Here is a 13,822-nt window from a genome sequence, read left to right as displayed (position 1 = left end):
TCACCTGGGCTTTTGTCCTGCCCATACCCAGCAGGCACACAGCCCATAAAGCAGGAAAAGGAACCAAGGTGAAGGAGGCAGAAACTCCGCAGCCAGCAAGGAGGAGGCGCTATCTCCCTGCAGGTTAGGCAGCCCTAAGCCCTGCAACTCCAGTGTGTGGGAGGTGAGGGTTCTTCCCCATCTGATTGTTTCCAAGCAGGGTCATGTTGTGGTTAATGGTATGGGTTGGCAGCCAGAATGCTTGGGTTTGAATCCTGGCTCAGCCACTTACCTTGGATAAGTAATTGAACCCCTCTGTGCCTTATCTTCCCCATCTGTACCTGCCTCCAAGAGTTGTTATGAGAATAAAGGAGTTAATACGTGTAAAACACTTAAAACAGGGCTTACCACATATTAATCACCCAGTAAATGTTAACTATTATTATTAAATCCAACTCATAGTTACAATGAAGATCATTATATTATACTGTCCTCTAGTTGCATCCCTTGAAACCACACTACAGGCAGGAAATTACCAAGTCTTCGGGTATTGTAGTTACCTAGCACTTTATTGGATCCAAGATGAAACGCCTTGGCCTGACTTAACAGTGAAGACTAAGGTGAGGATCCACAATTCTATTTTACCAGAAATCCTACTTCTAGGAATACCTTCTAAGGGAATTTTCAGATCAGCAAAGACGAGGTACAAAGGGGCTCACTGCAATATTTTTTTATGGAGTGAAAAGCTGGACACAGACTAAGTGTAGAACAACCTGAGAATGATTAAATACGTTATGGTACAGCAATGTGCTTTTGAAGAATTTTTAATAACTAGGAAATACTCATGAAGTAGATGTAAGTAGAAATGCAGGTTTAAAAACTGTATTTATAAGTGGATTACATTTGATAACTATGTAAGCACATTTGCAAGAAAACAAAACCTAGAGAGATGTATGATGATGTTCACAGTGGGGTTACTGAGAGTGAAGAAACTTACACATGGTTTTTGTTTACATTTTATTTTTTTGGCACCTTCCATGTGTTACACATGAACAAACACAATTCTTATATTTGGAGAAAACGTTAAGTCATGAAGCCAAAACACTTAAATACAGAAAGAATCTTTCAGAAGACACACAGTGAACTACCAGGAACAGAGATAGAACTTATATCCCTAAATTCCTAGTTTTTAAGCCCAGAATGACTCCACATAACAGACGGAGGTGTTGCTACTCTTCAACTTACCTTTGCTCTGGAAAGGAAAGTTGTGAGAAATCTCTCAGTTAAGGATAGATAGATAGATAGATAGATAGATAGATAGATAGATAGAAAGGAGGATGGATGGATAGATAGAGATAGATAGATAGATACATACATACATACATACATACATACATAGACAGGAGGGAGGGAGGGATGAAGGGATATAAGAATGGGTGGATGGATGGATGGATGGATGGATAACTATAGATGGGCATAACTTGAGGGAGGAGAGCAAGAGCCTCTGAAGGTGCAGGATACAATTTGGCCTTGACTAATCACGGCCATTCATTTTCACAACACTGGGGAGATGTTGGCTCCTTGGCCCACATATGCTTGTTAAGAGAGTGTTCTGAGAAAGCCACAGTTTTAGCAGACAAAGCCCAGGAAAGTTTCACCAGAGAGTTCTCCACCACAGCAATGCTCTGCTCATTCCTCTCATTAATTTAATAAACAAGGGAATTTTGCAAGAGTTTTAATGGAATATAATTACAGCCCTGATTTGGCTCCTTCTGGCTTCTTTTTGTTTTCTAGTATTAAAAAACCTTTAAAGGGCATCCATTTTTCTTGAGCAAATAACATAAAAAAGACTGCCTTGGCAGGGTTAAATTCCCAGGACCTTGGGTTTAGGGTTGGACTAAATGGCTGGTATAAACCCTTACAAAAGTGTCTTGAGCTCAATGGAGCTTATGTTGAGAAATAAATTTTGTATTTTGTATTTTTATCTTTTAATTTCATTTTTTTCCATGAACTTTTTGAAGTTCTCTTGTGTAATTATTCCTTCGAAAAGCAAATGCAACTGAGTGAGTGAATCTGCAGGTTGGAGCTTAGATTAAACAAATGACTTGAGAAAGGTTCTGGCCTGAGCTCTGAATTTTGCAAGTGTGATCCCTAACTTTTGCTACAAACAATTTCTCCTGGAACAACTTAAATGTAAAGGGAAGTATTATCTTTAGAAGGTAAATTTTAGCTATAAAAGATACTGATTGCTTATGAAGAAAAGCAGTCTGCCATTCTCATACTGACCAGAACTATGAACAGTGGCTCCAACCTCTTTCAGCAAGGCCCCCTGAAGCCACCACCCAAACAGGACCCCATAGAGACAACACTCTCCCTCCGACCCACCTGGGCTTTCTTCACTCACCTCAGGGAATTTCTTTTTCTGCACATATTCGGTGACGGCCCTGTCAAAATACTTAGCATTGCCCTCATTCAGGCTGTAAATCTTTCCTTTCTTACTAAACTTGACATCTTTTTCCACCAGTACAAACTCACCGAGAGCCTAGAGAGATGAAGAGAGATGCCAGGAAGAAGAGAGATGCCAGGAAACAGAAGCCCACAGAATCATGAGAAGAAGGGGGCCTGCTGGCAGAGCTGGGGCCTAGCTGTGGTCACTCTGGAGCCTGCCCCGTGGTGTTTTTATGAGTGGTGGAAAGAACAGTGACAATATGGAGCCCACAAAGGAAGCTCAAGCAATAACATAGCAAGAGGGAAGACAATTCAAAGGGAAGAGGCCCATGGTCTTCTTTCTTTTTCTTTGTGATTTCTACTGTCAGGGAGGCTCCTTATTTATAAAGAACATGACTGTGCTTATCTCCCAAGTTGTCACCCCCAGATTAATGTTTTCAGAAAGACTTGGGCTATCAACAGTTAGAGGAGAAGTTGCACTGATGTGTGAGGGATGCATTTTGACAATTTGTGGTCCAGTTATTTCGTTTATGTTAATGATTCAATCTCAGAAACCATTAAAAGTTTCTGGTATCCCAACTACTCTTGCCTGGGGAAAAGAGGAGGTTCTTTCAATTGGAAACTGTGTTCACCTGGCATAAAGAAAAAGTTGGCAAAATCTAAAGGAATCCTCAGACTTATTAATAAAATTGTGCCCAGTCCCTCTTCTAGCCACCATGGTCAATACCTGCAGGGCATCCCTCAGACACCCCTTTATCTAGTTCTGGTGACATCAGTCACTAAAAGTGTGATCAGCTCACAACAGACACCACCTTAAATGCTGATGTCTCTCTAAGTCACTAGGGGTAAAGTCAGGGCCTGAAACCAGATTCATTTTCATTAATGTTCAAGATTTTGAGAAAGTGAGAAACTCCAAAATGACAGCTTACAGCTAACAGTTAGCCCAGAGGTTCCCAAGGAACATCAGAGATATTCCCAGAATATAAAGAAGGAAGGCCATGCTGTCCATGTCTGAAATAAGATGGTGACTAGGAGACTCAACAACTACACATTCCTCTCTTCTGCTAACAAGACTGACAACTGCTTCTTTACCAATGACTTCACTTTAATCTCCCTGGCTCCTAACTAAAAATTATTAAGATAACTAATCATTAATTGCACCCACTTCCAGGCAATATCCAATCCAGACTGACCCTCTGTTCCTCAAACCCTCTTTAGAATCACCAAGCAAAACCCCGTGGTTCCTCTGCAGTGCACTCCCCCTGCCCAGTAAATCGAACTTCTTTTTATTACAGGCATGCACGTGATGGTTTTTGTCTCATGAGTTTTAACTCTCTGTGGACATCTGTTGCTTTGGAGCAGACCAGCCTTGAGTTCCACTTCTGAAAAGTGCCCTGACATCCCTTAAAGAGTGGGATGTCAGTCTAGAAAGATCCGTATCTGGGCCTCTTCTAGACCAAGGCCAGGCACGTGCCTTAGCTTAAAAATTATATACCCCTCCATGGGATTTGAAACCTGAGAGACAGGCACAGCACTGGAGTTGGTGTCCAGGACAGAGTGGCCGTGTTGCAGGACTACTGCCATGCTTTCTGCTTCCTGGTCCTCTAGCCCTGCCCGTTCCTAGCCAAGGTCCTCTGCTTTCCCAATGAAACGAGAAAAGTTCCCTTATCCGCCTCGCAGGGCATGTGATGGGGGTGTGGCTTGCTATTTCCGAGCCCCGCCGCTCAAACCTCTAGGGGGAGCATGCAGACAGGCAGGCTGTGGGGCTCCGACCCCATGGCAGCATCTAGGTGTGCATGTTTACAGCTGAAGCCCCAGTGGGGCGTGTGTTACAGAGTGCTCTTTCAGTTTAGCCATCCGTCCACAGGCGGCTTGCATTAGTCAGCTCAATTATACGCCCTGCCTTATCTTCCGCCATCCACAGGTCAATGGCCTGATGGCAGATGCCAGTGTGTTCTTCCACCGGCGTGTTCCTCTTGAAGTCCAGCCGCTTGGGTGCGTGCCCGCCAGGGTCTCGGGGTTTTTATAGGCACAGGATGGGGGCGTGGCAGGCCAGGATGGTCTTGAGAAATACATTTGGGCACTGAAACAGAAATGCCTGTCCTAACCTAGGTCCGTGGGCACAGGCCCGGGGGTGGAGCCCTCACCAAGGACCCTGCCCTTTTCCTCCCAGCATTTCCCTGCCCCCTTCTCGTATCACCATCAATGCAGTAACTCCTTTCACTTAATTGAGCTGGGGTCGATTTTGCTCTTGCTTTTCAGCAAAGAGCATGGAGATGCGCAGCTGTCATTTAAACAGCGGCACTCACTCTCCACCTGAACAGAGGAGCTCATTATGCATCGGGGGGGTGAAAACGCCTTGGGTTGATCCGCTCCTGGGTCTGGGGCAGGGACTCTCAGGCCCCTGGAATGTTGTTTCCACAGTTTTATTAACCTGGAAAATATGCCCCTTTGTTCTGATTGTGTGGTCACCAACAACTGCTGATTTTTAATATGAGCTCTCATACACTCAGATAAGAGGGTCCCTGATGATCGGGCACCAGATCCTTGTCACTGAGAAACAAAGAATCTGTAAATGAATGCTTTGACATTGAGCTTTATCCCACAATGGGGAGTTGGTTAACAGGAGGTGGTCTCTCTGTGCCTGAACAATATGTGTGTTCTGACAAAATCAAATCATCAGGTCTGCAAACCCACAGACCTCACAGGCTGAGTTTGACCCACCAGGGAATGCTGCCTCCATCACTGCTGACTGCCCTCCATGGCATTTCTATCTGTGACAACTGCCACAAGCTATCTCCACTGGACGTCAACATCCCAAACAGGCACTAAGCTTTGTGCACTGGGTCTTTGCTCAAATGTCCTTTATAGTAGAGTGATATGATCCAAAGGGGTTTCAGCATAATACACAGAAATCACGAAAAATTATGCTATGGTTCATCTCTTCCTTCTGTCATGCTGACAAGCTCTCGTGCCCACCTATGTCCAGACTGGGCCCTGCTGTCGTGACTGAGGGCAGAAAGCAGAGGCTCTTTCTGTGCCTGGGAATCCTTGAGTTGAGTACCTGAGTCAAAGCACCTCCCGTTGCCTTTAGAACTGCTCAGAATGTTCTTGGAGATATTTTACTTGTACTCAAGAGCAGTTGTTTTTGAAATTCGGTCTGGTTTAGTAGTTAAAGCACAGATTGCCGGAGTGTGACTCCTGACACCACCAGTCACTAGCTTGACCTCAGGCAAGTTACTCACCCTCTATGTGCCTCACTTTCCCCATCTGAAAATGAGAATAATAGTAGGACCTACCTCACAGGGCTGCTGTGATGTTTAAATGCATTAATAGATGTAAATTCCCTAGGACAGGTACCTACATTCCTACAACTTATTAAGAATTATGTTAGCTGTTACTCTATAGCAGCTGTAGAAAGGGCAATTTATTGTCTGAGAGTAATATGTGTAAGCCATAGAATTTCTGAGAGTTTGCCAGCTTCTTTGAAAATAAAGGGAAACTGTGGCATTAGCAAAGTGACACAGCAGTGGGCCTTGGTCTAATGGGTTTATAGGTGAAAAGATTTGAAAAGTTTCTGGATTTCCATACTGCAAACCCTGTTTTGTTAACCCTGTTTCATTTTGAAATTTGCAATCCCCTTCTCTCCACATACAAACTGACATGTGAACTCCACAAGGGCTGGCATGTGTGTTTGATCAATGTTGTACCTCCACTGCCTGAAATGGTGCTTTGGGATGTAGTAGATGCTCAATAACATCTGTAAATCTAAATTAAATTTAAATACTGACCTTTCATCTAAGTGAACACAAGGGGTTTTGAAGTCGTCATTGGTCAACATTATCTGAGTTTTCACAAGACCTCAGTGTATTTGGCAAAGCATTTCACAAGTGATAAACAAGGCATCCAGCATTTAAAAGCAAAACTCACAGAGCATTCTATGGGATGATGCTGCTCTAAAGCATTCATGCTTCTGTCTGGAAATTCGCAGCATTACGATTCTTAAATCATGGAGTTCTCATAAACCAAAGAGATCGAGTGCATTTTTGAAAAATGAACTCCTTAAGGACAGGGCTTGAGTTGATGCAACTGACTCTGCAGGACACCCCTACCCCGGGTTCCCTCACTGGGACAAAGGCCCTTCATGGTTTCTGATGATGGCGTTGGCTCCCGAAACTAGGTTTTCAGACTCTCTGGCCCCAAAAACAAGTATTAGGAATGACCAGGAAATTATCCCAGGGGACTAGCATTAAAGCACAGAGGCCCATCAAGTCCCCAAGCCCAGAGGCTGCCATATTCTGTACCTACCAAGTCAAGCATGAAGAGGTCCACCCCTTGCCCTGTGGAGAGAGCCACCAGGGTTGTGCTACTGTACAGTGTATAAACTATGGTCACAATGTTGCAGCCAGGCTGCAGGGCATCCCTTTCAGAAGGCTTGTCCTCTGAGGTCTGTGGAAGAAAGGAGAGAAACACGGTGTGTTATTGTCTCAGGAGAGAACCCTTTGTCAGAGGCATGGGATTCAGATCTCCTTGAACCACCGAAGAAAGTGCAGTTCTTAGAATTTTAAGCTGCCACAAATCTATCCAGAGAAAATGAGTTGCCACGTTACCGACAATTCTAGCTGAGCCATGGCAAAGGCCATTTTTGGATTTCTTCCTATTTTCCAAATACATGTGTCTGCAGCCTGCCAAGAAAAGCACTCCCAGATGCTAAAATCGTAAGCTGCACTCCTGAGCCATGATAGTCACAACTCAGATCACTGCGCAGAGTGTGCAGCGTCTCACTCTGCACACTCAACAGCTATCTGAGGCACATAGCACTGTCACCTTCATGGCTCAGTGGGAGAACTCTGAGAAAAAAACAACCTGAGATGAACAATCTACTGCAGTTGGAACAGCTGCACAACTCACTCAACAGAAGGAAGCCCTGACTCTGCTTTCTCTCTGACTCTGTGGATGCTCCTTCTCATTTGCTTCTCTTCCCCACAGCTCCTCTTCCTCTGGTTCTTTAAATCTTGGTCCTCTTTCTAGTTTTTTTCTAGCCTTTGGTGCATCCAGCCAGTGCAAATGGTTCTTCCTCACCCCCTTATCCAAAATTAGAACTCTTAGCTGCTACGTTTATATTGAGTCATGCCTCCCACCACACACACACACAGACACACACACACACACACACACACTCTTGATGGGGTAGGAGAGAGAGTCCTGACCTAGAATGGCCCAATCAGCCTCTCTCCTCCAGATATCTAGAATTAGAGGACATTCTGGTGATGTAGAGTTAGAAGCCTTGTAAATCTGAATGGTCTCACCCCTATGCTCTGACCTCATGATTTGGTATTCCAGGTGCTTGATGCCATGAGCATCCAGGGCTACTTCTTTGAAGCTCCCAACACATTTTCATTCTTGGGTTTAGTGTCTGACTTCCAAGCTACACTGTAAGCAGCCTGAAGGGAGGTACCCACTCCGTCTTGTTCATGTCTGTTTTCCCACCATGTAACACAATCTGGGCCATGATCATTGCATTTAATTAACACAGACGAGCACACAGATAAATATATATGCAAGTTTATACACACACATAAATATATACATGCATACATGTAGTGCTTTTCAGCATAAGAATCCTAGAAATGTTTTTTAGATTTATATAATACTATTTCACTTTTTAAGTGATTAAAGTACATATTTTAAATTTAATTATTATTATGAATTAGTTTATTGCTAATATATAGAAATCCAGTTGGTTTTGTATGTTGATCTTGTGTCCTGTGACTTTGCTGAACTCACTCATTCTAGGGAGTGTTTTGGTTTTTTGTTTGTAAGTTCCTTGGGATTTCCTACACAGATCATCATGGCATCTGCAAAGAACGACAATGTTATTACCTGCTTTCCAATCTTTTTCCCTTTCATTATTTTCTTTGCCTTAGTGTGCTGACTATGACTTCCAGGGTTACATATGTTGAGTAACAGTAGTGAGGGAGGACATCCTTGCTTTGCTCCTGATCTTAGAGGATAAGCATTCACTCTTTCACCATTAAATACTAATGCTAGCTATAAATTTTTGTAGATGTACTTGATAGGGTTGAGGTAAGCTCCTCCTCTATTTCTTGTTTTCTAAGATTTTCTTTTTTTCAGAGACAGGGTCTTACTCTGTTGCTCTGCCTGGAGTGCAGGGGTGTGATCATGGCTCGCTGCAGCCTCCAACTCCTAGGCTCAAGCGATCCTCCCATCTCAGCCTCCCAAGTAGCTGGGACCACAGGCATGCACCACCACCCACCTCTCCAGCTAATTTTTTTTTGTGGGGGGTGGGGATGGAGTCTTGCTCTGTTGCCCAGGCTGGAGTGAAGTCACGCAATGTCGGCTCACTGCAACCTCTGCCTCCTGGGTTCAAGTGATTCTCCTGCCTCAGCCTCCCAAGTAGCTGGGATGATAGGTGTGTGCCACCATGCCCAGCTAATTTTTTTGTATTTTTAGTACAGATGGAGTTTCACTGTGTTAGCCAGGATGGTCTCAATCTTCTGATCTCGTGATCCACCCGCCTTGGTCTCCCAAAGTGCCGGGATTAAAGTGTGAGCCACTGCACCCGGCTAATTTTTTTTTTTTTTTTTTTTTAGATAGGGTCTTTTTACTTTGCACAGGCTGGTCCCAAACTTCTGGCCTCAAGTGATCCTCCCACTTCAGCGAGTTTCTTTTTTAAGTCATGAATGAGTTTTGAATTTGTTCAAGTGTTTTTTCTCCATCAATTGATATAATTATATTATTTTTCTTCTTTAGCCTGTTGATATGGTGGATTACACTGACTGATTTTGAATACCGGACCAGCCTTCTATTACCAGAATAAATCCCACTCAGTCATGGTGTATAATTTGTCTTATGTGTTGTTGAATTCTACTTCTCAATACTTTGTTAAGGGTTTTTTCATTTATTGATGAGGGATATTGGTCTTTGGTATTCTTTTTTTTTTTTTTTTTTTGAGATGGAGTCTCGCTCTGTTGTCGGGCTGGTGTGCAGTGGCGTGGTCTCGACTCACTGCAACCTCTGCCTCCTGGGTTCAAGCGATTCTCCTGCCTCAGCCTCCCAAGTAGCTGGGATTACAGGCACTTACCACCACACCTGGCTAATTTTTGTATTTTTAGTAGAGATGGGGTTTCACCATATTGGCCAGGCTGGTCTTGAATTCCTGCCCTCATGATCCACCCGCCTCGGCCTCCCAAAGTGCTGGGAATACAGACGTGAGCCACCGCACCCGGCCGGTCTGTAGTATTCTTTTGTTTTTGTTTTTTTGGAGCTATTGTTACCAAAACACCAGGGGTTTGGTCTAGGCCTTGCTGCTTACCACACAAAAAGCCAATCACTAAGACAATAAGTATTGCAAAGGAAGAAGGCTTTAATTGGGTGCTGCAGCCGAGAAGATGGGGGAGCTCAGTTTCAAATCCATCTCCCTGACAGACTAAATCTAGAGGTTTATATAACAGAGAAGAAATGTGACAATGTGCAAGAATACAGGAAGTAGAGAGGGGAAAGGAAGCAATAATGAAGAATGAGGGCTCCAGGCTTCTCATTGTCAGGATGTGGTGATCTGGTGACTTTCAGTTCTCTAATACTCTTTTTGAGAGGTCTGAAGTTCCTTTCCTGAGGAAGGAATTCATATAAAACAAATGTAAGCTTCAAGCTTTAAGAACAGAAAGGTCAGTTTCTATGTTTATCCAAAAGAACAGTCTATGAGATTATTGGGTCAGTTTTACTATCATTGTCTGGTTTTTGTATCAAAGTAATGCTGACTTTATAAAATGAATTGAAAAATGTTCCTTCCTCTTCTCTTTTCTGGAAGAGATTGAATAACCTTTGAACATTTAGTATAATTTTCTAGTGAAAGCATCGGGGCCTGGAGATTTCTTTTTTGAATTCTATTTTCTAATAGTTGAGCCCTGAAACTAGCCTTTCAAATTATCTATTTTATATTGGGTGAGTTAGAGTACTGTGCTTTTTGAGAAGTTAGTCCATTTCATCTAAGTTATAAATTTTATGTGTGTAGAGTTGTTTATAATATTCCCTTACTATCCTTTTGATGGCTCCCAACTTTTTGAAAAACAAAACAACCTGAGATTAACAATCTAGGTCATAAATACATGATTCTCTGATTGTTTTCCCAACAGAAATTCCAAATAATTAAATTACTGGGTAAAAAATCTTTTTATACATATTGAAGTTTTCCTCCAGAAAGGTTGCATAAATTTATACTTTTACCATCAGTGATAAGAGGGTTCTTTTTAATTTATTCTGACAAACACAAGATAGTATTGTCTTTTCAACTTCATCAGTTTGGTGGAAAAAAAGACCTCTTCTTTGTTTTAATTTCTATTTTTATGAGTGAGGTAAACTTTTTAGAGTTTATTGATCATTTTTATTTTGTAGGTTGTATATTTCATGTCTTTTATTTTTCTATCAACATATCCATCTTCTTGTTTATTTATTTATTTATTTAGTTTGTTTGTTTTGAGATGGAGTTTTGATCTTGCTGCCCAGGCTGGAGTGCAGTGGTGTGATCTTGGTTCACTGCAACTTCCGCCTCCCAGGTTTGAGCAGTTGTTCCTGCCTCAGCCTCCTGAGTAGCTGGGATTACAGGTGCCCACCACCTTGCCTAGCTAATTTTTGTAATTTTTTTTTTTCTTTTTGAGACAGAGTCTCACTCTGTTGCCCAGGCTGGAGTGCAATGGTGCCATCTCACTCACTGCAACTTCCACCTCCCAGGGTTCAAGCAATTCTCATACCTCAGCCTCCTGAGTAGCTGGGATTACAGGCGCCTGCCACCACACCTGGCTAATTTTTGTATTTTTAGTAGAGACTGGGTTTCGCCATGTTGGCCAGGCTGGTCTCAAACTCCTGAACTCAGGTGATCCGCCCACCTTGGCCTCCCAAAGTGCTGGGATTACAGATGCGAGCCACCACACCCGACCTATATTCATATTTCTATTCACAGTATCTCCTACACAGTGTTTTCCTATTCTATGGGGAGTAATCAGGCAGATGGCAGAAGACACAGGTCAGATCTCGGGAAGAGTTTCTATGGCCTCCAAACAAGCATTTATTGATTATAGACTTAGGGGTGGATATTACGAATGTGGGGAGATGTCCCACAAGGTTATCTCCTGTGCTATCTAATGCACCAAGCAGCTTGTCCATAACTTAGTTTAAATATATCCGTCAGGCTCCATGCCCACTTGCTGTAAAAGCAAGATTACTGAGTTAATCTTAGATTTTAAAATGGAAAACTGGGCCTCACAAAAGCAGTTGGAAAAGTTACCTGGAGATTGTTTCTAAGGCAGTCCCCAACTGTACCAAGCAAAGGACAATATGTACAAAGTCAGAGCTTCATTAACTCTTGATGATTGATTCATTCACTTACTTAATGCAAGACTTCAGGGGAAGAAGAATCGCTGAGTGGAGAAGACTGGAAACAATGCATTATGAAACGCCCATGGTCTCTGGATACCCACCCAGCCAGTCCCCACCCTCCTAGGGTCTGGTCTTGACCATCTCATCATGTGTTTTGAGGGTGCGTTTTCCTACCAGTTGTATTTTGTTTGCTGTTTTTTGTTTTGTTTTGTTTTTGAGACAGGGTCTCCTCTCACCCAGGCTGGAGTGCAGTGGTGCGATCTCGGCTCACTATAGCCTCAACCTTCCAGGTTCAAGGGATGCTCGTGCCTCAACCTCCCGAATAGCTGGGACCACAGGCGCGGGCCACAGCACTCGGCTAATTTTTGTATTTTTAGTGGAGACGGGGTTTCGCCAGGGTGCCCACGCTGGTCTCGAACTACTGGGCTCAAGTGATCTGCCTGCCTCAGCCTCCCAAAGTGCTAGGATTACAGGCATGAGCTACCAGCAACATGCCCAGATTCTTCTATACCCTTAATTGGGAGATAAGGCTTCTGCTTGCGGGCTGTGAGTTCTTCCAACCGGCCCCTTCTTTGCTGTGGACTAAACAGGAACCACTGGGCTAGAGTCCTCTGGCTCTCGGCCCTGCAGGAGATTTTAATAAACAATTCTAGGCCTAAGGGAAAAGCAGGGTTAGGCTGAAAATGCACACAGGGCTCCTGTAAACTTCTTTTCATGAACCACCCGCCCAGGGCATTAAATAGGGTACTTAGTTGATCCGAACCCTCCAGGGAGACCTCCGACCCTTCTCTTCGTAGCCCCCAGCTCCCCTCCCCCGGTTCCACTGAGGCAAGTGGACTGAGCTGCTCCACATGCCAGGAGTCAGCCCGCCGGAAGGCCCCGCCCAGCGGCTGGCGCAGCCAATCGCAGCGCGGGCAAACGGTTGGGACGGGCCTGCCTGGGCGGCAAGGGGACAGGGGGCCCTAAGGGCCTTAAGAGGTCAATTAGCTGCTTTCGGGCGGCCTTAGGCGACAGGAGACTCCTGGACTCGGCACCTGCCCACTGTGCCTGTCCACCTGTGGCTACTGCAGCTGAGACCCCAGTGGGCTGAGATTGGACAAGGGCCATCAGGGACCCAGCAAGTCCTTCAGCTCTGAGTGAGGGATTTTCAGGAGTGCCAGGCCGCAGTATTCCCAGGGCTGGTGGGGTGGGACAGGGAGGCTCGACCCGGGCAAATCAGGCAGAGGCGCCGCTTGCTCCCTGCACCACCACCCGCCTCCTGGGGCCACAGTGAGCATGAGCGGGGGGCAGAAGCAAGAGGCAGGGGACCTGGCCTGGGTCCCCAGCCCAAAGCCCGGGAAGCTGCCTACCCCTGTGTGGGCGCAGACACTGGGGACTCTGGCTTCTGGCGGTTCGGCCACCTGATTGGGTTTATGCTCTATGAGGGGAGTTGGAGTGTTGGCAGGACTGGCCCCTGCAGGACTGCAGGACTGCGGGAGCGGCGGTAGATAGGTGCTCTCCTTCCCAGTTTCTCCTGGGAAGACATTTAAGAACTGTTTCCATTACAAGGGGTGTTTGGAAAACATACTTCACCTTCTGCTATGTATTAGCCAAGAACAAGGTGTGAAGTGACTTCCCAATTATTGGGGATCCCTTTGTCCCTTCTTGAAATTAGATGTCTTCATTAGTGAGGTTTTGCCTGGATGACCTCAGCACAATTGGTACAAAACCTGGGCCAACGGTTTCCTGGTTGTTGCCTTTAACTTCTCGCCCATAAGGTACCTTCCTATCCTTTTCATAGCCTAAATTATCATCCCATAAAACTGTTTCAGCTCCTACAGCTCTGGACAGGCTGCTTTTCATTTTGGTGAGTCCATCCAATACTTCCACTTGCCTTGTTTTTCTCCAACCAGATCCTTGGCCTCTTCCACAGTCCTTAGGTAAATGCATGGGAGAATAATTTAAATATTTTTATTCTACCATGGTGGCCCTAGTTTCTCAGCGGGCAGTAAGATGACTT

This window comes from Gorilla gorilla, chromosome 13 (genome assembly GCF_029281585.2).
Source record: "Gorilla gorilla gorilla isolate KB3781 chromosome 13, NHGRI_mGorGor1-v2.1_pri, whole genome shotgun sequence".
In the NCBI taxonomy this organism is placed as follows: domain Eukaryota; kingdom Metazoa; phylum Chordata; class Mammalia; order Primates; family Hominidae; genus Gorilla; species Gorilla gorilla.
This window is presented reverse-complemented; position numbering follows the sequence as displayed.